The sequence below is a fragment of the Choristoneura fumiferana genome, chromosome 2 (genome assembly GCF_025370935.1).
Source record: "Choristoneura fumiferana chromosome 2, NRCan_CFum_1, whole genome shotgun sequence".
NCBI classification, from domain to species: Eukaryota; Metazoa; Arthropoda; class Insecta; order Lepidoptera; family Tortricidae; genus Choristoneura; species Choristoneura fumiferana.
In genome coordinates, this window is record NC_133473.1 from 18,288,293 (window position 1) to 18,314,469 (window position 26,177).

Here is a 26,177-nt window from a genome sequence, read left to right on the forward strand (position 1 = left end):
ATAAAAATGTTTTCGTGGTATTTTTTTCAGTTTCGATCTCCTAATTTTGGCATCTCCTGTAATAGCATTCTATAATAAAGCGCACTCGTTTTTTAGGATTTTGTAGTTCACAAGGAACCCTTATGGTTTTGCAATGATCATCCGTTTTAGCTTAGAGGCTAAACCGCGGACGGAAGAAAACTATATTTTTTTATTAGTAGGATGGAAAAAACGAACGCCACAAGGACGGCGACTACCTTATATTAGAAATAGAATTTACGCAAAGGGGAATTTAAAAAATATATCAATTAAGTTTGACTTACCGATTTTTTTATTTATGTTTACGGTATCTAATCTATTTTTCAACCGACGAAAAAAAAACGGAGGAGGGTCTCAAGTCGACGCGTATATATATTTTTTTTATGTGTGACCACGCATAATCTTTTACAGAGATAGTTCGATTTTGATAATTCTAGTTTTATTGGATAAACTAAACTTACCCCAAAATTGGTCCCATGTAAATTTGGACTAAAAATTCCAACCCTAAGGGTGGGAAAAAAATGTAAAATAAAAAAGGTCGAAAAAAACTGAAAAGGAAAAAATAATAAACCTTCTTTATTCAACCTTAATCTAGGTAGGTTCGTACCAGTTTGAAGTCGGTGCCTCAGCACTAGCCCGCAGGAGTGGACCTATATATTTAGTCTTCTACCTGATGGGCTTCTATCACTCTTTCTAGCTCGTGCTGAGGCACCGACTTCAAACTAGTACCTACATTAAGGTTAAATAAAAAGGTTTATTATTTTTTGCTTTTCTGTTTTTTACGGTGGTTTAATTTATTTTATGAATTTTAGTTAAGGTATTATTAATAAGATTGCTAGATTTGATGACGCTTAAAGCCCGGTTCAGATCTGCAAGAAAATTTGTGCATGTTGCATTTACATTGTGCGACCGTAAATGATCGAGAGTTTATAGTGGACAATCTAGCGCCGCAATGTAATGCAACTTGCACGATTTTCTTAAAGGTCTATACTGTGCTTATGTAACATACCTGCAGACATTGCCGGTTAAATAAAAGCTTGTAAAAACATTCTAAAATCTGTTCCAAATACAGCATGCAGCTTTGTTTGTCTTCCAATTGTTTCGCGCGGGGGCGGCGGATACTCTTTTTTTGGTCGTTTGTCTTCGGGCTGAGCCGCGCGTTCATCCGCTAAGCTTGCACAGCTCAATTTCGAGTGTAAGGCGATATTTTGTTTAAGTTTAACAATGGAGCTAGGCGTTTACGCAAAGGCGAACGATGGAATGATTGCGTTTGTGGAAGCGTACCTTATCACGTGTCGTGTAATAACCTTTAGTCATTTAATTTCTTTGTTTTAATGTAATTTTGTTGTGTAGTTAATTTCCCCTTTGATATATTTGTTATATAGTATTTTTGTTTTAATTTTTTTTACAGGCATTAACCTTGAATAGGCAAATAAAAAAATACTTATTTTTTATTCACAATTAACTAGTTTACAAAATTATGTTATAAAAAAGTATGCGTATGACGACCGGATGGCCAAGTGGTTAGAGAACCTGACTACAAAGCAAAGCTTGAATGTCCCGGGTTCGATTCCCGGCCGGGGCAGATATTTGTATCAATAATACGAATGTTTGTTTTTTGGGTCTTGGAGGTTTAATATTTTACGTATTTAAAAATGTATTTATCTATATAAGTATGTTTATCCGTTGCCTAGTATCCATAATACAAGCTTTACTTAGTTTGGAACTAGGTCAATTGGTGTCAAGTGACCCATGATATTTATTTATTTATTTTTATTTATTTACGGCCTCCCTCACACTGGGGTCTTTTGAGCGTTATCATAATTCTTGCTTGTTGCATTAATAAACGTGGGATTGCAATAAAACTATACTTACTCATGAACTAAGCTTTAAAACATATGCTTTGAAAACCATAGCCATTAAACGAACTCATTAAAATTCCATCTGAACCCTCACGTAAACTATATTTCGCCAAACACCTTTTTAATATAAACTAAAATTACTTTCAAAAATATTAACCCTTCTGAGGGTAGCGTGAAAACATAGTAAGAGTGGGCCGCGAAATTGAATTTTCGCGTATATAGAGTGAGCTTAACCCGGCAAAGCCTAAAATAACACGTTGTTGCTTCGTTGTTGCTTTGCTATGAGATACCTGAACGTTATTATAATTAAAACTTGGTACAGGAGTAACGGCTTCTTTAGCTCCTTTTCCTGATATTATAAACTAGCCTGTTACCCGCGACTCCGTCCGCGTGGAGTTCGTTTATCACTATCCCGCGGGAATTATGCAATTTTCTGGGATAAAAACTATCCTTTGTCTTTCCCCGGGACTCAAAATATTTATATACCGAATTTAAACTAAATCGGTTCAGCGGTTTAGACGTGATCAGATAACATACAAATAGACTACAAACTTTCGCATTTATAATATTAATTGGATACTAGACTTTACACGCGGTTTTACACGTGTAAATCTAATGATCTGGCAGTTGAATTGAAATTCCGGGATTTGAATTCCCGTGTGAATCCCAAAAATTAAATCGGGGATTTCATCAACGTTGCACAAATTAACTGAGCCAAATTTCAATCCTCTAAACTGAATGGCTAATATTTTAAGATTTTATCCAGATCACGTGTGAATATCGGGATAAAAAAGGCCTATAAGTAATTTCAGATGACCAGATATCTTTTTACAAAATATTATCAAAATCTGTCGACCCATTTCAACATCAAAGAGTAACAAACATACACACAAACTCACAAACTTTCGCGTTTCTATTAGAAGGATTAAATAAATTGTACTAAGACGTATAAACGCGGCTATAAAAAAAATATAGCGTGTGTTAATCGCAAATACTGACTTTATGCTATCTTTATTTATTTAATAACTGCGGGTTTAGCAGTTAAATTGCAATTCCGGGGTTTCACAAAAAAATCCTTATGAATAGGTAGGCAATTAAATAGTAGATTTAGGGCCTGTTTCACCACTTGTCGACTAACTTTAAGTGTCAGATAAAAGTAATGCCGTCTTTGTTTATTCGGACAAAACAAATAGACACGGCATCACTGTATCCGTCACTTAAAGTTAGTCGACAAGTGGTGAAACAGGCCCTTAACGTTACACAAAAATACCTGTGCCAAGTTTCAAGTATCTAATCCTAACAGTTGAAATATTTGGGATTTTATCCTGTATGCTTAGTATATTTTCCCGTTCACAAAATACGTCTCGATCGCGTTCGCGTTAAAATCGCAATTTGTATGGAAACACGGACAGCGCTTCTAGCGGAAAGTTTGCGCAATAACTTTTGTGAGTGTAGGTTTGCTACGTAAACTATTTCGTCCGCGTATCGTAACGAAAACGGTGCCTTTTGTGTAAGTTTTCGGTTACAAAATACGTCTCGATTGCGTTCGCGTAAAAATCTCAATTTATATGGAAACACGAACAGCGCCTCTAGCGGAACGTTTGCGATGTTCGTGTTTCTATACAAATTGAGATTTTAACGCGAACGCGATCGAGACGTATTTTATAACCGAAAACTTACACTAAGGGCACGGGTGACGACGCCGCACCGTGGACATGTGGCGGCTACGTATCAACGATCGAACGCTCGATTTACGTCTTCGAATAGTAAACGAATGTTTTGTGAAAACGCCACACTAGAGGCACTGATCCTGTAGGAACATCAAGATGAAAAGTAGCCTATGTGTCATTCCAAACGTCCAGCTATCTGTTTATAAAAAAAATCTTATAAATACGTCCAACTGGTTTAGAATGAAGGATAAAGTAACACTATACTGAACTGTAGTTAATGGTCGTCACAATTTACTACTTGTAGAGCTATAATACGGTATTTGACAACTCCTGATTTTGCCATGTCTTAATAATATTATGAAAATATAGATGATTAATGTTTATTTGGGCAAAAAACGGTACAATATAGAAAAAAACTTAAGAAAATAAGACTTAAACGAAACATAGACCAGCAAATATGCCACTACACACTACTAGACTACACTACTAGATATACAGATAGTGTTTAGCGAAGAGAAAATTTAAATCGGTTGAAAATTGGGATTTATAGTGATTTTTTGAAAAATCCATATACCTGTCTCTTTCTCAAACGCTTTTCTCTATGCAGCAAGTATGGCGGTACTGGCGTGTGACGTCACAATGCCAGTATGTCTTTCACTATCTAATCTTGAATTTCAAACCTTTATAAGTTTGTTATTTGTAAAGGTAGCTTAAAAAATGTTTTTCTATTCGATAACAGGCATTGTGTAGTTTTAATTTATAAAACATACATAAAATAGTCAAATACCGTATTTTCTATTATTCTCACTCGTAAATTTAATTTGATCTTTACCTAGCTTTGAATCAATAACTAGATATTTACCGCATTTACATAAATGGTAGTTGTTCCACATGATTTAATATTTTGCTTCGTAGTCTCAAAACTTGCTTTTAAGTATTCAGTGGTTGACTTGTATTCAGAATTTCGTAGATGCGCTACGAGCTACGAGCTGGCCGTACGGTCGCTCCGTTCGTAGAGGCACGAGCACGCTACGAAATGTTTGCTACGACATTTTATGAAGCGCTATGAATGCCAAGCTTGCATTGCACAATTTTGACTAAAACAGGCAAGTGTAATCAGGCAAGTAATAGTACATTGTGTCTTAAGGGCGGTAAATAAGGAATTACGAACGAGAGTCTATTAGAAGCCCGAAGTCGAAGACTGAGGGCTTTAATGAGTCGATGTTCGTAATTCTAGTACCGCCCGTGCGACATACAATGTTTTTCATCACATTTGCGAGTATTTTTTTTATTTCTAAAAGAAAAAATATAATTGTTCCAAATATTGGCGATACCTTGGGCTGCGCTCTTGGCAGCGCTGCATGCCCTCCCCCTTCCGCAGCATGTGCCTGAGCCGCGTGTGCATGTGGTCCTGCAGCAGCAGCGCGCGCATCAGTATCAGTACGGGCATTTACTCATTTACCGACCTTGGGCTTCATGACAAGAAAATGTGTACGCGCAATGACTTATTTACCGACCTTGGGCTTCATGACAAGCACATTAAGGTCGAGGGTTTTATTTGGGGGGTTGCAAGCAAGGTAGCCTGTATGTTACGACACTGTTTACGAGCAAGTGTGATGAAAAATTTATATTTATGTAAAAAAGTAATAGGCTGTCTGACAGAAAACGTACAACTCGAATTAATGGCAAAATGGTTGGTTTAGCTCGTGATGGTGATGATGATGATGATGGCAAGAGACCAGACGGAATGACGCTTGTTCCTTGGCAAATGGGACGGCCGCTTGTTTGGGACGCCACATGTGTGGACACTTTGGCGCCGTCTCATCTTGCTAAGACATCATTGAAGGCTGGTGCGACAGCTGCAACGGCCGAAACAGCAAAATGCCGAAAATATGAGAATCTGGCAAACAATTTCATATTTGCGACGTTTGCTGTTGAAACGCTTGGTCCGTGGGGTCCCGAAGCAAAAAAACTATTTAAATTTTTTAAAAAGAAGCTTGCCCGTTCCACTGGTGACCATAGGGCTGGCTCTTTCCTCGGTCAACGTATTGGCATTGCCATACAACGAGGAAACGCAGCCAGCCTTATGGGCACCCTGCCCAATAGCAACGACTTGGGTGATATTTGTAAATATAGATTTTTAGGATTAGAGTAAGTTAGTTTTAGTTCTTTTTTAATTTATTTCTGTTAATTATTGTATATAGTATTTGTTTGTTTATAAATAAATTTATTATTCATGGCTAAAGACTAGAAATTTCGCGTATTCCCTGCCCTGTGAGGATTATGGAGGATCAGGATTTTTTTTCTGAAATTATTATGGGATAGAGAGCTAGTTATTATTTTGTTTCTAAGGGAGCAATTTCACAGGATATGGCTATTAAGTTAGTAAAATTTCCTATACAAATGACAGAAAAGAAAAATAAAAAAAATAGTACGCCACTATTATAGGCGTGGTGTGGGTTTATCGGGAGCTCCATGGTGCAGTCACAGGTGCAGTTGACGCGAATGACCAAGAGATGCCAACTTAAATCCCATCCTACCCACCCATTTTTTCAATCTTAAATTTCCTTCAGCAAACGTACCACTCGTCGTTGATACTGCATCACCGCGTAACTAGCTTTTTCCATAAGATATAATTTTCACTGTATTACTCGTAACAGTACTAACATTATACTGTTCTAACAGTGAAAATCATACCTTAGGGAAAAAGCTAGTTACCCGATACTGACGTACTGGAAAAATAATAAACCCAAAAAAAATTAACACAAAACATTTAAACATTTGTGAGCTACGTAATTCGGTTAATTATGAGTGCCTAAAGCCAGTTATCTTCTGTCAAGATGTATGCAAACATGACGTTGATATCAATCCACTCAGACGCGGGTCACGCCGGGTGCCAAATAAAGTTACAAGCAGACAAACTTATCGGTGCAGCTCTGAGGAGCGGTAGCGTCCCTCAATTTACCCTAAATTAGTATGAGAAAGCGTAATTTCAATGCTTAGCCACCTGCATAACTATGTTGGTGGGAGTCAAACGTGTCGACGTCAATCCGGTGAATTATGGAAAGTGACCGCCATTGTGATAATGGGATTAGAGTTGTAATAGATGGACCCGCTTCATGAACAGGATGCTTAAGTGATAACCGTTTGGAACCAACCCGAGCCAACACGACTTTTAGGGATAAGTTCGCCTTTGTACTCTTTTGTTTTGTTGTTTTCTTTTTGTATTATTTTTGTGTTTTATGTACAATAAAGTATTTACATACATACATACATACGAGTGTTTACACTTAATGCTGGGTAATTTTCAAAAACTTTGCTCAGATGGTTACTTGGCAAATGTTACCATTCCTTTGCTGAATTTTGAAATTATGAAAGTAATTTATTGTTCCAATTATTTATATCCACTTGATGACTTGTCTCTATCCCCCTCCCCTTTAGGCCGGCAACGCATCCGCAGTCCTAATTATGCTGTAGGTATCCATGGGTGACGGTGATCGCTTACTATCAGGTGATCCGCACGCTCGTTTGTCAGGCGTAGCAGGGAAGCATGGTGTAGGGTTGTGTTGCTCTGAGGATGAACTCTGGTTGAGTTCGAAACGCGTCAGTGTATTGTGGTGGTGGTGATAGATGGGTTGGGATGTTAGAGATGTTTATGATTGTTAGAAATGTGGTGGTGATAGATGGGTTTGTGTGATTTGTGTGTGTTCTTACAGTGTGGAGGTGGAGGAACTGCATGAACACGCATATCTTGCTATCATAAGGTCGCGGGTGAGCGAAGAAATTCTTTTAGTTCACTAATGGCTAAATAATAATTTAAAATGCGAAAATGTGTGTGTTTGTATGTTTGTCCGTCTTACACGAGCGACGGATCGACGTGACTTTTGTCATAGACTAGTTTATGGGCCCGAGAGTGACATAGGCTACTTTTTATCCCGGAAAAATGCACAGTTCCCGAGGGAAGAGCGCGATAACCAAATTCCACGCGGGCGAAGCCGCAGGCAAAAGCTAGTTTTTTCATATTTTGTCACATATACCTCTATGCCAGAACCGGCAGAATAGTGTAAAGTTTATTGATACTAGCTGATGCCCGTGACTTCGTCTGCGTACATTTTCGAAACGACGATTTTTGAAATCACAAAGCGGAGGGGGGAATTTCATTTAAAAGTAATATTATTAGAGATGATGATGATGTGATTTTAAAAATCGACCTCTGCCCAAAAATCGTAAGTGCTGTGAAAACGTCGCATAGATATTAAAAAAAAAAACAATATTCTTGATTGTTCCCTTAAAGTTAACGGGAAACAAAAGCAACACGATGTATTAGGTTTACTCCAAGAAAGCGATGACACTGCGCTACTAAACGCAACAGACAAAGTCCTACCTGGTTATCTAATTGCATTCAACTGCAAGAGCAGTTGAGACCTGCACTAATGCACTTTAGTTCAGGACATGACGAATGTATGTTAAATGCTAAGGACTCGCCTAATGAGCGAGCTCTGCCCGACATTACGGGGAGATGAATGCATATGTCGGCGGCCGATCGTAAAATTCGCCAGATCACGAAATTCCTAGGCATATCGTGAAATGCCGCCATTTCATGAATTGGCTAAGGGACATCCGCCATATCGTTCAAAACTCACCGTTTAACGATTTGCCTAGTGACGTTTAGGCAGATCATGAAATTCCTAGGCATATCATGAAGCGCCGCCATTTCATGATTTGGCCAGTTTAGGCAGATCATGAAATTCCTAGGCATATCATGAAACGCCGCCATATCGGTTCTGGCACTTCGCCGGCCGCTGCCGCGGCACGCTCGCTTCGCTCGCTCGGCTCGTGCGTCGTGATCACAATTAATACTAACCACTCCTCGCTTCGCTCGTCGTACCTAAATTTTTCTATATAAATAAATAACAACTAGTGAAAGTATTCATCAACAAAATACTAACCTCTAAAATACGGGCAGACGTGCATGATTCACATAAAAAGAACGGAGCTGATGTTCAAAAGCTTCTTTTACACTTCTATTTTGAATTCAATCACTATTTTCGGTTTAAAGATCATTTTGTTGCGACGCCGACATTTTTCACGCGCTAAACAAACACGGCCGGTCAGCTGGTCCCGGCCGCCATTGCATACGCAGCGCCACCAGTGGCCAAAAAATAAACTATTTTACGATGTGCCCGGTATAGAGCTAGGAATATCGACGAATGCGTTGCTCTAATCGATCTGCCGTATTATTTCTCAGGCACATCGTGATATGCCTGGCCAACGTTTAGGCATATCATGAAATGGCGGCGTTTCACGATATGCCTAGGAATTTCGTGATCTGGCGGATTTTACGATCGGCCGCCGACACATACATCAACACGGTATTACACGAAGCTCTAATGGTAGTTGAAAGTATAATTATAGATATTATGATGTAAATGCCTCGATAGCTTTTATTTAACTTGCCCTGTTCGTTTGTATATATTTGGGTCAAATCTTGCAAGTTAAATTTGACCCACTTCCAGTAGTCCGATCGATTTGAAATATGGTAAACTTATGTAAATCTGGTGACAATACAATAATCTGATAGTGAAATCCTGGTAGTCCGGCCAGGATCGTCTCCATAGGACGGAACTCTTCAACGGTTAATGGGATCGACTTGAAATTTGGTATTCAAATGTAGTTTAGGTGACAATACAAGTACAGTCAACAAAAAGTACAGTCAGCAAAAAAAAGCTTGTATAAAAATTGTTTTTTTTTTTTTACCAAAAACATATATTTGATGAGAAATACGTCTAATTTGAAGAAGTTGAGTAGGTAATTTAAAAGTAACAGCATAAAAAATTATAAATAAATATATATCATGGGACAATTGACAGTATTGACACCGATTGACGTAGTCCCAAAAAAACTAAGCAAAGCTAGTACTAAAAAAAAAGAAATATATTCACACTAGTGTCTCCCCGCGGTTTCGCACGCGTAATCCATAGTTCTGCCAGTTGAAGTTCAATTCCGGGATTCTTTTAAAATATCATGGGAATTTCCAAAATTAGATCGTGTTTCTCATTGGCTTTAAATTAAAAACAGCCGTGAAATTTTTTATGAAACTACGCCCAGCGGTCGTGAGTTCGATACTTAATCCCTACTTAAATGGTTCCAACGGAAGACCAGCGTCAACCGCAAGGTTTTGACATCATTCTGAGTTGGGACCATTTGGTAACAATATTTTTCTCGATGTCCGTTTTTCTTTTTCGCGAATTGTTTTTTTCCTTATTTGAATGAATGAATGAATGAATAAAATTTATTTCAAAACAACAACAACAAAAAACAGTTTACATAATTCTTAAATCTAAAAGTGTATTGTGGCAGTTTTCTAAAAAAGGAGTCCACTCAGCGTGAGTCGAGGCAGGGTATTTCTATCCTAGTTTCGAAAAACTGAGAGATGCAAGCCCGGGCGAAGCTGCTTGAGAGACCATAGATGGGTCATTCACTAGGCCACCACGGCTTTATTTCGTAACTGTAGATAGCAACCAACTTTCCCTTGTCACTACGAGTATATCTTTAACGTCACAGCTTAGTATAGTAGTTCAAACAAAGCGAAATGCTACTTCATTCAACAGGGCTTATGATAAACTCAAATGAAAACTGAAGAACAAATACCACATGCTCTTGTCACAGACACCGGCACCCGGCACCGCAACGCTGGTAGCCACTATGAAATAGCACCAAAGAACGTTAAATTAATATCCCTCCAGATAATTAAATCTAGACATTATGCCCGCAAGCACAGGGATTTTAATCCAGCAAAATTTTCAGTCCAGCTGAATGTATGCTAAATCAAAGCAAATGAAACATTTTTTACAAACTTTTATTTAGTTTCACCTGTCCCGTTGTCTGTCTGTCTGTAATCAAATCTTGCAAGTTAAATTTGACCAACTTCTAGTAGTCAGATTGACTTGAAATTTTGAATAATTACGTAAATAGCGTGACCATACAATAATCTAGTAGTGACATCCTGGTAGTCCAACCAGGATCGTCTCCGCAGGACGGAACTCTTCAACGGTTAATAGCATTGACTTGAAATTTGGTATGCAAATGTAGTTTGGGTGACAATGCAAGTACAGTCAACAAAAAGTACAGTCAGCAAAAAAGCTTGTATTAAAATGTAGTTTTTATGGTTAGGTTATTTCATGAGAACTATAGAAACTTGAAATACAAAGTAACTACCTATCAAAGTTAAAATTACACTTCTGTAATGTTCGTGCCAATAAGTAACTAGCCTGCTGGCTTGTTAATTAAAGCATGAAGGCAGTGAATTAAACAGCGAGATATCGACAGACCGGATTCTAAACTTCCAATGTCGGTTAGGACTACGTCCGAACTAGGTAACTAAATCTCGCGCAGCGAAACGGCAACTTGAAATTGAGTGGCTTTTTCGCGTAGAAAAAATCATAATATTTAGTCACCATCACCTGGAAGACGTCCACTGTTGAATATCCCTATATTCAACAGTGGACGTCTTCCAGGTGATGGTGACTAAATACTATGGTTTTTTCTTTTTTTTTCCCCTTAGAACGCCACAATGAACGTCAACTCGCCATAATGCCATAGTAAAATAAGACAAGCATGCACACTCCGACCCTTTGGGAGACTTAACTGCCTACTCCGGCGCGGACGCTTAGGGTTGTCGATGTCTATTTTAGATTAATTAATTACCTACCGGCAAATAATTTTAGTATGAAAGTTAACTTAAAATTGTCTAATATCTGTGTCTAGAGAAACAAGATTCTTTGCCAATCTATTATTATTATACTAAATTTAAAAATATTATTTATAAATTAGCCGAAGTGGTGATGGCGACTGTGTACATAGGTACTACTCATGTTTCCTACACATAATACTATAACTATATTGTTTATAGGTAGGTAGGTAGGTATCTATCTTTTTTATGTGTCCTTGCACGAAACTATCACACTACACTTATATACTACTAATTTACAACTATACCTACTTAATACAAAAAATACGTAAGCACGAGTACGTGAAAGTAAAAGGTGATCATCTCGCGAAGCGAGCGCAACACGAGCGAGCTAAAATCGAAACGTACGGCGCCGACGGCAGCGCAGCCTTGACTAAAGAAAACTTAATCCTCCTTAAATTATCAGTGTGTGCGTGCGGCGGGTGCGTGCGTACCGGCGCCAACCGGCACGCACACATTTAAGCCTACTTTTGTTCGTAGTGAACCTACTTGTTCTATTTTACTATGATAATGCTTCCACAGGTTGCTCGCAACTCTCGCAATGTCTTGGACTGACGATTGATACGATATTGTATTCAACAGCAAGGCCATAAAATTTAAAAACCGTGCCTAGTGATTTGACCTGTGGCTTCTCAAGTAGAGTCGTGTGCAAACGCGGCTAGCACTTTTAAGCTTTTTGATAAAGAAACCTAAACCTGTACCTGTACGCCTGCGGAGCTCCTCAATAATGTGTTGTGTATGTGTGTGTAATTAATTCCCAATCTGCATTGGACCTGCGTGGTAACTTAAAGGCGTGCATTGAGTAAATAGGCAGCAGAGTAGGCAGCGCTAGTGCTGATAGCGCGCTGCTTCAGCTCAAACTACAAACCTGAAATTGACCCAATGCACGCCAATGGTGGTAACTACAGCCCAAGCTCTCTCAATCTGAGGGAAGACCTATGTCCAGGATTCTACACGTCCTACTGTTAGCATTAGAGTGCGGAGATGATCACGAAGCGAACGTCAAGTACTGAATCCAACTGGATTACTGAAGCGAGCATTGCAATCCCTACGCATGCACTATGCATGCGGAAAAACCTTTCACAACCCGCCTTTGAGTATCACGGCAATCGCTCGCACACATTTCAACCCTGCGCCGTGCCGTGGTAATGTACGAGGTATGTAATTAATGGAGGTAAACATGCCTCAACAAGTTTCTAATACATTTTCGGAGGCGAGAACAATGTTTTTGTTTGAAACAACAGATTGAGTCTCCGAAATCCTTGCTCCTTGTTATTTTCACGGGAGAGTAACCGGGTGGATTCCATTAATGTCTGCTAACGACCGGACGCACTTCGGATTGGGGTTTAAAAGGGTTGAGTGGTTTTGTACAATCGTTCTGATAAAAAGGGATGGGTGTTAAGGCTTTTAGCGATTTAAAAGATGCCCCGCGTCAGTGGATTAATTTCGGCATCAATGGACCAATAAGGTCCGCCGGTATTTTATGTGACGTAGAATGTGCCTACACGTGGACAAATCGCTTATATTGAGTTCTTTTGTAGTTTGTATCCCGATCTTTGCTTCCCCGATCGTTTGGGGTTGATTTTAATTCCGGTTGTGGTTTGAGGTTAAACGAATAAAGTTGAAATGTCAATATGATCAGGCTATTGTTTTGGTATTGTAATGTGTCTAATCGTCTTAAAATGTATCCTGATCGGCCATTTACTAGACCCGAATTTTAGGACACATTTTCGTCAACCATCAGGTGTAATTACGGTAATATACAAGCCTATTTTGCATTTAAAATGTAAATTCTTTCCTCAAGAAAATGTTTAATGTTTATTTGGGCAAAAAACGGTATAATATAGAAAAAAAACTTAACAAAATAAGACTTAAACGAAACATAGACCAGCAAATATGCCACTATTAAATTATACAGTAGAGTAACACGTACAAAGAATATAAATGACCCATTGAACAATAATTTAGTTGAAAAAAACGAAACTAATGTTTTAAATATTGAATTCACTCGCCATTCCGTTCGTCCATTCCGATAATCTCGTGACTCATACATTGTAACATCATCACAAATATGAAAGATTTTCATGTTAATATGTACGCCGCGCTTCGTACTGGATTCGAGCCCGCAACTCCTGGCTATGCAATACACACCCAAAGTCTAGATCGCTTTCATATGTCAGCGGCCAATCGTAAAACCCGCCAGATCACGAAATTCCTAGGCATATCTTGAAATGGCGCCATTTCCATCGATGCCATGAAATTTAGGTATGACGAGCGAAGCGAGGGGTGGTTAGTAGGAATTGTGATCACAATGAGCGAGGGAAGCGAGCGTGCCGCGGCAGCAGTCGGCGAAGTGCCAGAACCGATGTGTTGGTGTTTCATGATATGCCTAGGAATTTCATGATCTGCCTAAACGTCACTAGGCAAATCGTTAAACGGTGAGTTTTGAATGATATGGCGAATGTAACTTAGCCAATTCATGAAATGGCGCCATTTCACAATATGCCTAGGAATTTCGTGATCTGGCGGATTTTACGATCAGCCGACATGGTATACGGATTTTATTAAAACCCCTTTATTACTTTCTTCATCTGAAACTAAATAAAAATGTAAATAAAGGCCAAAGTCGGGTTCTCATACTAAATCGAACCTTACTTCTAACTGGTACGTGATTAAGTTTTTAACCCCCGAAGCAAAAGAGGGGTGTTATAAGTTTGACCGCTATGTGTGTCTGAGTGTGTGTCTGTCTGTCTGCCTGTGGCACCGTAGCTCTTAAACGGGTGGACCGATTTGAATGCGGTTTTTTTAAATTGAAAGCAGGTATTCTAGCGATGGTTCTTAGACATGTTTTATCAAAATCGGTTCAGCCGTTTTTGTCTTGACTGTATTTACCGACAGTAAATTGAAAAATAAATTACCTATCTTCTTCAACTTGAATAGTAAGTACTTTAATAATTGTTGTATACAGGTTGTTAAAAAATCCTGTACTTACTAAACTTTAACCCATATTAGGACTACTGATTACTAATAAGATACTGAAATTCCTTTTTTTTATAATTTCAATGTTTTTCCACTTGTATCGTGTTCGTAATCAGAACCTAGCCTTCATGTGGGTTAAAGTATATACAGTTTTTTTTTACAAACCTGTATGTAAATATTAATCTAAAATTGCATTTGTGAGTGCACAAGCACTTTTACGATCTTTCTAAGCGCACAGCATTCAATCGTACAAACAATGACACGTGTATCGGTTTTCCTTTCTTGATACTTCGAATTTGTCTTAAACGAAATAAAGCCACCATCTTTTTATTTCAACTGAGTGTGGCATATTGTTCTATATAATTTTCTTTTACACTACAATGAAGTGGCGGAAATAAAAACACGATGTATTTTTTTTACCGTTAATTATAAACCCTGTACTATCATTCCGTTAGCCAATACAAAACATTTTTTTCCCAAAACAAAACGTATTTAAAAAATACAAATATGTACCTAGCAATTATCAGTTCAATGACAAAATTTCTTATTATGGCTTACAAACAACATTAAACTTCTGAATTCAGCTATAGTGTTTCACATAAGCTCGACGAGTGTCAATCGTGCGGGAGCATGCGCACTGTCACCTTTGAGGCGGGCTTGCGTGCTTTCCTCAGTAATTGGCCGCTCGCCGACCAGTCCCGACTTATCTCGACCGGCTCGAACTGGTTCCAGTCGAAATTCTCGCGCGAGTATCGCCTGTCAACGTATCGAGAATGATTACTTTTATCAGAACATACTGTATACATTTAATTTTTAAGCTAGTATAAACGAACTCTTGATGTTCCAACTAAGTGTGTGCTAAGTTTAGGATAAGTTTCAAAGTTTAACTTTTGAATGTACTTATGAAGTTTAATATGTACGTATTCAGTGTTTGGTAGTGAAGTGTGACATGGATTTTTGAACTGCAGGTGAGTTTATCTTGCAGTTAGGTTATTAATGGTAGCGCCGCGCCGTAAAACTTTTACGGCCTTTAAACAGTATAATTTCTTTAAAAGCTAACAAATGGTCGTCGCAAATGGATCCATTATCTTAGTGACGTGCCTATGTTTAAGCCGTCGTAAAAATGATATATTGACGGCTATTAATAGCTTTTTTAATTTAAACATTTTTATAGCTTCCGCTACGTTTCGATTCCATACGATCTGAAAGAAATGTTAGAATTTTTTATTTACTTAAAATTCATTTGAAAATGGAACACAGTTTGAATCGAATCAACAAACGAATCCGAACCGGATTAAAAGTCGGGCTCTTTTAAAAAAAAGTATATTCCGTATCTGCGTACCGTACCGTAGAGTGACCTGGTTTGCAAGAATATTTGTGCAATGTATTTCGTACGCAAAAGGGATTAGTTGGCACGAATGTTATAAATGAATGCTTGCGTGTGTTATAGAGCACTAATGACGTGCCGATATAATGATTTGTAGTTTTTTAATGGCCTTGTTCATTATTTTTTAGTATTCATGACAGCTTCAGAATTCGTTGCCATTTTTAGGTTTCCGTAGCTAAATGGCAAAAAACGGAACCCTCATGGATTCATCATGTTTGTCGGTCTGTCTGTCCGTACGTATGTCACAGCCACTTTGTAAGTAGTTCTTATAGTTTCGGAAAAAAGTGGCTGTGACATACGGACGGACAGACAGACAGACTGTTGAAACTTGGTAAGTAGATGTATTCTGTGAACCGCATTAAGATTTTCACACAAAAATAGAAAAAAACTTAGAACTGAAACTCAAAAATCCATCAAACCCATACGTGTCTATGGATAGGTCTTCAAAAATCATATTGAGGTTTCTAATATATTTTTTTTCTAAACTGAATAGTTTGCGCGAGAGACACTTCCAAAGTGGTAAAATGTGTGTCCCCCCCTGTAACTTCTAAAATAAGAGAATGATAAAACTAAAAAAAATATAATATGATGTACATTACCATGCAAATTTCCACCGAAAATTAGTTTGAACCAGATCTAGTAAGTAGTTTTTTTTGTATAGGTCATAAATCGTAAACCGCAATTTACCTTTCATTCAATCAACTCAAATAAAAAAAAAATGTGTACGGAACCCTCGGTGCGCGAGTCCGACTCGCACTTGCCCGGTTTTTTATGAAACGATACATTAAAAAACGTCTCCTATCCCATTGCCGACTATTTTGTCACTCAAATAGTTTTTTGTTAAAAAAAAAACAAATGAGTACAGCCTTTTTTCTGCCTGTACTTTTTGTTAATTGTACTGTATTGATAGATAGGCTGATAATGATGATGATGACTTTTATTATCATCCAACCAAATCCTAACCAGTCATGTGTTCAAATTTTTATTAAATCCGACCACTGCTGGGCTACTACGAAACTCGAAATTCGAAGTTCGTGTCGTGCGATCCCTCTTGCTCTCGTATTAAATATTGTAAGTGTGAAAGAGACTGCACGACACGAACTTCGAGTTTCGTGTTTCGTAGTAGCCCTACTGGATACGAATCAAGACGAACATGCGGGACATGAAGCAAAAAAAAAATACAATATGGAATTAAATATGATTTTCAGACAAGACAATTATTATCTAATTATTTTAATCGTTCACTGTTCACACTGTGTTCGAGAAATATACTACAGCAGGGTTTCGTGGTGTTGATTTAAGTGTCTAACTCTACTTGATTTTCGTTAAACGCTATGGGATTTTATTTCCCTTTTTGTACTCTCATCGACGAAAACTCAATAAGTTACATTTGAAAAGAATGATGAAACTTGTAAACCTTTTTTTTCTGAGTTTCTAACACCCCATAATGTGCCAAAATTACTTTTTATAACCAAGCATAGCGGTGCCGGTTGAAATTTTGAGTTCAATTACTTCACAAAAACTTTCTTTGAATAAGGACTTTTATTATACAAAGTCGCATACCACTGAGCACCAAAAAGAACCTGAAATCAGAAATCAGAAATGTTTCCTGTCTTTAGGTCTTTTGCTTTTCTAAATTTTCATAATTAAGAATCGAGGCATAATGTTCTAGTCATAGCATTTTTACTGCATGGCATTTTCGCCATTATTCTTTATATAAATTTCAATGTGTTTTCAGTCTGACGATCCCTTGAGGAGAACCAGTCTAATTTTAATTGGTTCCATTCACATGACATGCTTAGAATTTTATTTTTCATAATTATGACTAATCTTATTACCTTTGACGATTTCAATACAAATTCTTATAACTGACATTTATGTCAATTATAATGTAATGATGTATTGAATGAATAAATAAACTAAACTAAACTAAACTGTCACATAACATTGCACTCCAAAAATCTAGGTAGCAGGCGTAACCGTAATAAGTGAAACGCATTATTAGGACATTGTTGGTTTCATCTATTTTCAAATACTTATTTGTATCTTTTATGCATACGTACATACATAATAATCTTCCCCAATCAAGTTCTCGAAAAACTAGGCTACGGTCGTCACAAGTCAACAGTTCAAAATACAGCACGGTTCTCACAGTAAGCATTACAATGAATGCCCTTGTCAAGCAATGCGATGTCACTGACTTTTTCTACGATAAGGTTCCACAGTGGGTCACGATTCAGTTGGTTATAGTCTGGCAAAAAAGAGTAGAAATTAAAAAGTGGCAACAATGTAGTGTCCTCCCTTTTTGGTTTGACAGGGTTTGAAAGGGATGACACTACAGTGTTGCCACTTTTTAATTTCTACTCTTTTTTGCCAGACTGTAGATAGTTTTTCACACGAAAATTTTTTGGACAAGCTAAATATCGATAGGTGGCGGTAGTGTCGTGGGGTCCGTTTAAAGTTATTATAGTCTTACTTGCGACTGGATTCATTTGATTATTGAATTATTTTATTAGGTCAATTGGTGTCAATTGTCCCATGCTACGAGTATTTATTTATTATTTTATTAATCAAACGCGAACGTGACGTATTATTAACGATAAATAATGAGCACAGGTATTTTCTCAGTATTGAGAGGGCTTGGGCTGTTGTTTCCACTCGGTCCATTGTGGATTTGTAACTTCACACTCAATTGAATTATATTGCAAGTTTCCTCGCGATGCTACTTCACCGTAAAAATGTATATTTTAAATATAATTTTGCTTATGAATTTCGAATACGATAGTTTCGAATACTACTGAGAATTTTGAGGAATCACAGAGAGGAAGAATTCTTCAAACGCAATAAACGTCCCGGTTTTCGTATAACTGAAATATATGTCCGATAAATAGGTAGGTAGGTATCTAATCTTGCACGGTGATGTTAATAACCTTGTGCTATTTTTCCTTAGTTACGTTTCAGCTCTACTTTTCCCTAAGCGCAAACAGCTTTCGGTGTTATAATAACGTTGCTACACACAGTTCATTAAATTTCATTCAAAATTTCGTTTTCACGCACATACACATACGATTTCAAACCAAGTCAGGTTCGCAAAAAAAAACTCCCCTGGTGTAAAACTGAAACTATTCATGGAATAACTTTCACAATTTAAACGAATAAAAACTTAAAGCTCCACCAAAACTACTCTCAGTCGAGTCATAATTACTCGAATTTACTCGACGTTGTAGAAGCGCAAAAGCTAGCACGGTGTAGTGTAAGTCCCTTAACATCGTCAAAGCTCCCGAGGCCCCGGTAATACTGCCGGGGCCTAACACAATAATAGTAGTTAAAGATTTTATGCAAATTCCTGACCTTTGCGCGAAGTTTCGTAAGTGGGGTGAGAGGAATATTTTGTAATTTATAAACGTCTCTTTCAACTAGAAGTTTCAGTGTTTATGAGCAAGATTTCTGGAAAAAGTTGGGGGCCTCAATTAGTATCTTTATTTTTGTGAAAGCAACGGGATTCCACTTTTTTCGAATAAACCAACGTTATTTATCGTCGTGAGTCCTAGCGTACTTTATAAAGAACAAATTGAAACTAGAAATAGAAATAGCCGCCGCATGTTCTTTGTAAAGCACAAATTGTAAATAGGGGGTTGGCATCATTAAAAAATAATTCGAAGACACGACTCCAGTAAAAAAACGCTTTATTTTAGCCCTAAAAACCAGATTAATTTTCGATTGACTGTAAAACTAGATTTTTTATTGCTTTAAAACAAATAAAATAGATAGTTGATTGAGTGTGCGAACAAAAGTGACGTCATAAATTAACTCATTTTTAGATTTTAAGACTATATAGGCTGCCTCATTTAGATCGGTCAGTATGGGAAAGTCTGAAAGTATAAGACATACGAAGATCTGTTCTTAGGAACCATGTCATCGATTTTAGTAACAAGAAAAACTGCATTCATTTATTTTAAAAAAACTTGTATTCAGCTTGGGAATCGAAACAAAACGTTTTGAAAAATAAAACACATTATTAAATAATATGAAATACAATGCATTTCGTTTCTTTTAGATACCATGTTTCATAGTAACATTTATTGCTTATGACCTACACTACCGATAACCCAATAGAAATAATGTACGTTTTATTTTTCAAAACGACCGGGTTCGATTCTCGAACTGAATAAAAGTTTTTTTTTATGTATGAATTCAGTTTTTCTTGTTACTAAAATCGATGACATGGTTCGTAAGAACAGATCTTCGTATGTCTTATAGTTTCAGACTTTCCCACACTGACCGATTTAAATGTGCCATCCTGTATATACCCTTCTATTAACGAAGCCGTCTACTGCGATATTAACTCGTATTTACGATTTTTAGACAATTATCTCCTTAGACAATTATAACCTTAGGTACGATGCACCTATTTTTTCTTATTTGGAACGTCGACTTGTCACCCAATGTTACTAGAAGGTAGAGTAGTAAATGTCAAACACAAGAAATATACCCTGTTTATCTAATATTTTTTTTTACATACAGCCATTTCTATTTCCTAACCTAACCTAACCAAGTTGGAAAACCCCCTACATTGTTACTTCAAAGTTCAATATCTCAAAAATGACTGAACCGATTTTGATAAAACATGTCTAAGAACCAATGCTAGAAAACCTGCTTTGAAATAAAAATTCGCCCGTTTAAGAGCTACGATGTCACAGACAGACACACATAGCGGTCCAATTTATAATACTCCTCTTTTTGCGTCGGGGGTTAAACCCGCGTTTATAATATAATAAAATAACAGTACGTTAGAACTATCATATGACTAGCTTGTTTTATTATTAAGCATAATTGATCGCAAATTATCAGAACAAAAGAATCGATAATGCAGTAGACAAATACGCAATAGCCTTTACTAACTCAATAATAAGCCGTAATAACTAAGCTTTCAGTCTTTAAAAAAATTTACTGCGAAAATGCTCTTTTTAGGGTTCTGGAGCCAAAATGGCAAAAACGGAACCCTTTTAGTTTCGCCATGTCTTTATGTCTGTCTGTCTGTCTGTCCGTCCGTCCGCGGCTTTGCTCAGAGACTATCAATGCTAGAAAGCTGTAATTTTGCACGAATATATATGTAAATTATGCCGACAAAATGGTACAATATAAAAATGTATAAAAAAAAAACATTTTTTTAGAGTACCTCCCATAGACGTAAAGTGGGGGTGATTTTTTTCTTATTTATAAAAAACGCTGAAAAAAATATTGTTAAAAGTATTTGTAATAAATACTTTTTAAACTGATTACACAGCTTTTAACATGTTAGGGTAATGATGTGGCTACTCGTTTTCACAATACATTTCAAAGTCATAATAATATTGCATGCACTGTATGAGTTGAAGAATGGGAAATAATAATTTTTGTTCATGATTTAAGAATCCATTGCAGCTCGCCCGTGTAAATTAGCGATTTTAATTACAGTTAACTGCATAGAATTGCACCTGACGTAAACATGAAACACGTTTTATTTTAATAGACTATAGCCTCAGTATATTCTGGCGTGGTAACAAAAATAATGAGTAATTTTGACAGCAATTAAAACTTCATGTTATCGTGTGTCGATTGATATGCTAGTTTATTGAGGGAAATAAGCAGGTGTACAGTTCGCCTTGTTTGGTTTTATTGTAATGTACTTACATAGGTATGTTTGTTTGAATAAAAGCCCGATAGATGTCGCTGTATCGGTCTCGAACGAATCCTACATCGCGCTTGCAAGAGTTTTCTTATAAGGCCTGTAAATTGGAAATAAATTGTCATTCGACCAGGAACCGTGTACTCGAACACAGGTTTTATTGTGAGTGTACATATTTTTACAAGCTTTTCTTTAACTTGCCCTGTTTATTTATTTATTTGTTTGTTTGGGTCAAATCTTGGAAGCTATATTTGACCTTTTTCCAGTAAACCGAATAAATTGAAATTTGGCATACTTATGTAAATCTTGTGACAATACAATAACCTGGTAGTAAAATCCTCGTAGACCAGCCAGGGTCGTCTCCGCAGAACGGAACTTCTCAACGGTTAATGGTATCGTCTTGAAATTTGGTACGGAAATGTAGCTTGGATGACAATGCAAGTACAGTCAACAAAAAGTACAGTCAGCAAAAAAGCTTGTATTAAAAATGTAATTTTTAACAAAAACTTATTTTAAATACCGTACGTACGTACCTACTTAAAATTATTTTTGAAAATCCGTTTATCTGTAGCCTGGTACAGTCAAGGAAACTGAATCACGTATCAGGGTGGAACCTTTGTGCCATGTTGACATTCCATATATCTGCTAAAAAAATCATAGCAAAGTTGGTTATGAAAAGGTTCAACCCTGGTACGTGATTTAAGTTCCTCGACTGTACCTATAGTACAAGCTTTGTATAGTTTGGGTCTAGGTCAATTGTCGCATGATATTTAACTATTTTTCAACATTTGAGCACACAGTCATCAGAGAACGCGTATTATAACTCGTCATTCGTGGAAATGAACATTACGTTAATTAACAACGGAACTCACAAATTCGGGGACTAATCGAGAACAAGTCATTCAAATGATGTTGTTAAACGTGTCTTTTGTTTTATCGATACCACAGAATAAGTAATAGTAAAAGAACAGAAGCTTTTCTGCCGTACAAAAGTGACGTTTAGGCATAAGAATCGTGTCTACTTTATGCTTCTCTGTCTATCGCATAACTCGTGTTTACTCTCACGCGGCACGTGTAGTGCTAGGGTTGCTACGCCCGGAATACACTAGTGAAGGTTAGAAATGTCATTATCATCAGATCTGATGTCGTTTGAGTATAGGTGCACAATTAACAATGAAATTAAATTAAATTTATTACGTATGACCTAAGGTACAGACGATGACATATTGCTTAGCGTTGCTTTTGTGATGGAAGCCACATTGGATTTGATTTTATTTCGTGTGAAGATTCCATTTTTCAAGCCTTTACATTTGATATTATATTTGATATATTTGGTATATATATACCTACTAGGTATACCACGTTTTAGCGTGCGTTGCTGCAGTGTAATGCAAAATCTTATTGCTTTATTCTTCAACAGGTTAATGCGTCATAAAATAATGCGACAAATGCGTTATGCTTACACTTATTACACTAACACACGTATACACTTATTATACTAACAAAAAACTTATTGTAGTAATAAAAAATACTGTACTAATAAAATTGCGAAGTAAATAAATAAGCGCGAGCGTAACCACTGAATAGCCAATTCTAGGCGGCCCCGGACATCTAAATACTTGTAGCGGAGAACAAAATCGCAGAGTGAGCCGCGCCTGTCAATGCTTTGGTTCTGTTAGGGCCGTTACAGGTAGAGTGCACTCTTACTGCAACTGCTTACTAATGAACCATAAGCAATTTCTTCGCTCACCTGCAAAGCAATTGAGCAAAGCAAAGTACTTAATTGTTTACAGTTCATTGGTATGGATGATTCAATAAATTAATGCTGACTACCCATACATTTCAATCGTAGCTAGCGTGCATTTTTTTATTACAATGAATGCAATGGATATGTAAGGGCAGTTAGCAGTAACATTCCAGTTGGAATCCATCTATCCCTTTCCATCAGACTCGTATCGTAATATTGCTAATGGTCAAGCACAATAAATATTTAAACATCTCCATACGTCAATTCATCGTTTCTAACAACGGCTGTCACAATGACCACGCCGTCTAATATTATTAGACATAATGAGCTATGTGGAGTACTAGCACGTGTACTTAGGAACCGGAGCTACTAATTCTCTATTGTCTGTCGGTATTTTACTTGCAATAACGTACCGTTTTGCAAAGTAATTTCTCAAGAAGTGATTTATTTCTGAAACAATATTGTTATTGAGTTATTTCAACCCAATCTATTGCATTCTATAAGACTGCAAAAACTCTTAAAACAACGAGATCATTATTATTATCCGGTTGATCTATTAACCTGTTCGACCTGGACCAATCCAGCCAATCAGATTGCAGCAATTTCCGAAGTTGTTTTTATTTTCGAACAAATTAAGTGTATATCACTGGCAATCTACTGGTTAATTCCGTGTCTTGTTGTATGTCCCAGCTATGTATGTATGTGCGTAATTTTTAAATTAGCTTATGATTTTGTTGCGTCTTGTATTGTCATTTAGTATGCGAGCTTTGCCTGTAACCCATTCAAACTAGATAGATTTTTTGTTTAAATGTTAGTGAGCATGGCAACTCCATTCGTTTTAATGTTCTAGGTGGAAATACATACACCGTGTTGTAGGTATACATATGTAGCCAAAGGGTTGGCAGGACAAATATCTATTTGTATGCGTGAAGGTATTTGTTTGTGTATTCGGGAATTAGAGGCATATTGTATTTGGTATTCAGACACGGGCAGTTTGTCGTGTATAGGTAATTTATCAGTGGCACAAGGGTTTTGTATTAAATTGCAGCGTAGCCGTACAAGTAGTGTACAGTCAAGGACATAAAACTGTGCCTCTAGCGAAGACAACAATACAACTCGACATAAAGCGATGCAGTGTTTTTTACACCGTTCAATTTAAAAAAAATATATAATTTGGTCAAATTTGCTCTTAAAACTAGTGAAAGATCTTGTTTAAATTGTTCTTAAAGTACTAACCAACAAAAGTTATAAGTTATTAGTTTATAATAGTTAAGTTTTATATGGTTATTTTTTCTTCAATTCTTGTATTCTTGTTATGTGAATAAAATTACCCCTTTTTCGTTTACCAACAAAAACTTGAAAACCCCCAACTTTGTCACTTCAAAGTTCAATATCTCAAAAACGATTGAACCGATTTTGATGAAACATATCTAAGAACCATCGCTAGAAAACCTGATAAAAAAAACCGTTTTCCAATTGCTCCACCCATTTAAGAGCTACAGTGCCACAGACAGACACACATAGCGATCAAACTTATAACACTCCTCTTTTTGCGTCGGGGGTTTAAAAAAGTAGTCACATCTCATAAACAGTAAATCTTGGGACATGTAGGTATATAAGAAAGCAAGTGATTTTTAGCTTAAATCTGGCCTTTTGTGAGCATCCATTTGACTTGGTGCCGTTTAAAATATTATAGAAGTCATCTTTACTCTTACGTTCTAATTATTTGTTTGAGTTAGTAGCAGCAATATACAACTGTCCATCAACGTTCAAAGTAGGCTAACTTTATTCAATAACTTTAGAACTTTACATTCAGAAATTATAATAAAGATTGAGACCCTTAGAACGAGACTTTTTATTTCACATAAGTATCACAAACCCTATCCATTTTCAGATTCATTCCCAAATTTAAAATTTAATTATTTAGGTAAAATATTAACGTAACGCATATTTAAGTAAGATGTATATTGAGCAAAATGTTTTTTGCCAAAATTTCAACTTAATCAGTCCAGTATAATTGAAACAAATTGGCTGTGACAGAAGAACAGTATAGACAACAGAGTGATTCTGTAAGGATTCAGTTTTTTCGCTCGGATGCATGGTACCCTAAATAGGGAATATAAAAAAGTTGTTTCATCACTTAGTTCTGGCATTTTAATGTACCTAGAATATATTTAACAGAACCTATTAAGTTGGTAACATTTTTTTGTTTGGTAAAAAATGTACTCGTAATTACAGGTGATTGTAGTTCAAGATAGCCTAATCTACTTTCTGTAATTATATTGTACCTACGTAAAAAATTGCTTATAATGTTAACTATTATGGTTTAAAAAAAAAGTAAAATAACTACTCAACTGCACGTTTTCAAGTCATGCTTGATAATTAAACACGTTACTTTAGTAAAAAAATAACATAACAATCAAGAAATACCAAATTTGATTGTTGAAATGAATTGTAACCTGCACTCAGCTTTCACCACCGTATTTCGCGTAGCCTTCAATCATTACATCCTCACCACTTTGATGGTTGGCAGTCCCGTCTATTTTAAGCTAAGCAATTTTCCCCTCGTGACATAAATAAGGGACTAGCTTGCTGAGATAGTATTTCTGAAGCGATAAAATCAGGATTTTTAAAAAGCCTATCAGTGTCTTAAGGTGCTGGCAACGCACCTCCTCCTTTCCATGCTCGTTTACTTCCTGTAAAACATGTTTATGTATAAAAAAACTAAACTAAATTTTAATGAACGCAACGCATCGAAAAGGCTTGACAGCGTTACCTCGTTGAAAAGCGTTACTACGAGGAGAGATAGTTACCGGGCTTTTTGGGCACCAACCAATGGCTAGACGTTTGTGCGGATCAGAGCTGGACAACCGGATAACCCAGTGGTTAGAGATCCTGACTACGAAACTTGAGGTCACGGGTTCGATCCCCGGCAAGGGCAGATATTTTGTTTGAAAAATACGAATGTTTGTTCTCGAGTGTGTGTTTAATATGTATTAAAGTAATGTATCTATCTATTTAAGTACATATGTTTATCCGTTGCCATAATAACAAGCTTTTCTAACTTTGGGACTAAGTCAATTTGGTGTCAAGTGT

The 26,177-nt window shown here is 36.8% G+C and overlaps 1 protein-coding gene across 1 annotated transcript in view; it reads left to right on the plus strand.

Moving 5' to 3' along the window:
- Nucleotides 1-14,971: 14,971 nt before the first annotated feature.
- LOC141445310 (protein turtle-like) overlaps nt 14,972-26,177 on the plus strand; it is a 232,403-nt gene continuing 221,197 nt past the window's right edge. Inside the window, exon 1 of the mRNA XM_074111105.1 lies at nt 14,972-15,247. The gene's annotated coding sequence lies outside the window, so the exon portion shown is untranslated. The remainder of the gene's footprint in view (nt 15,248-26,177) is intronic.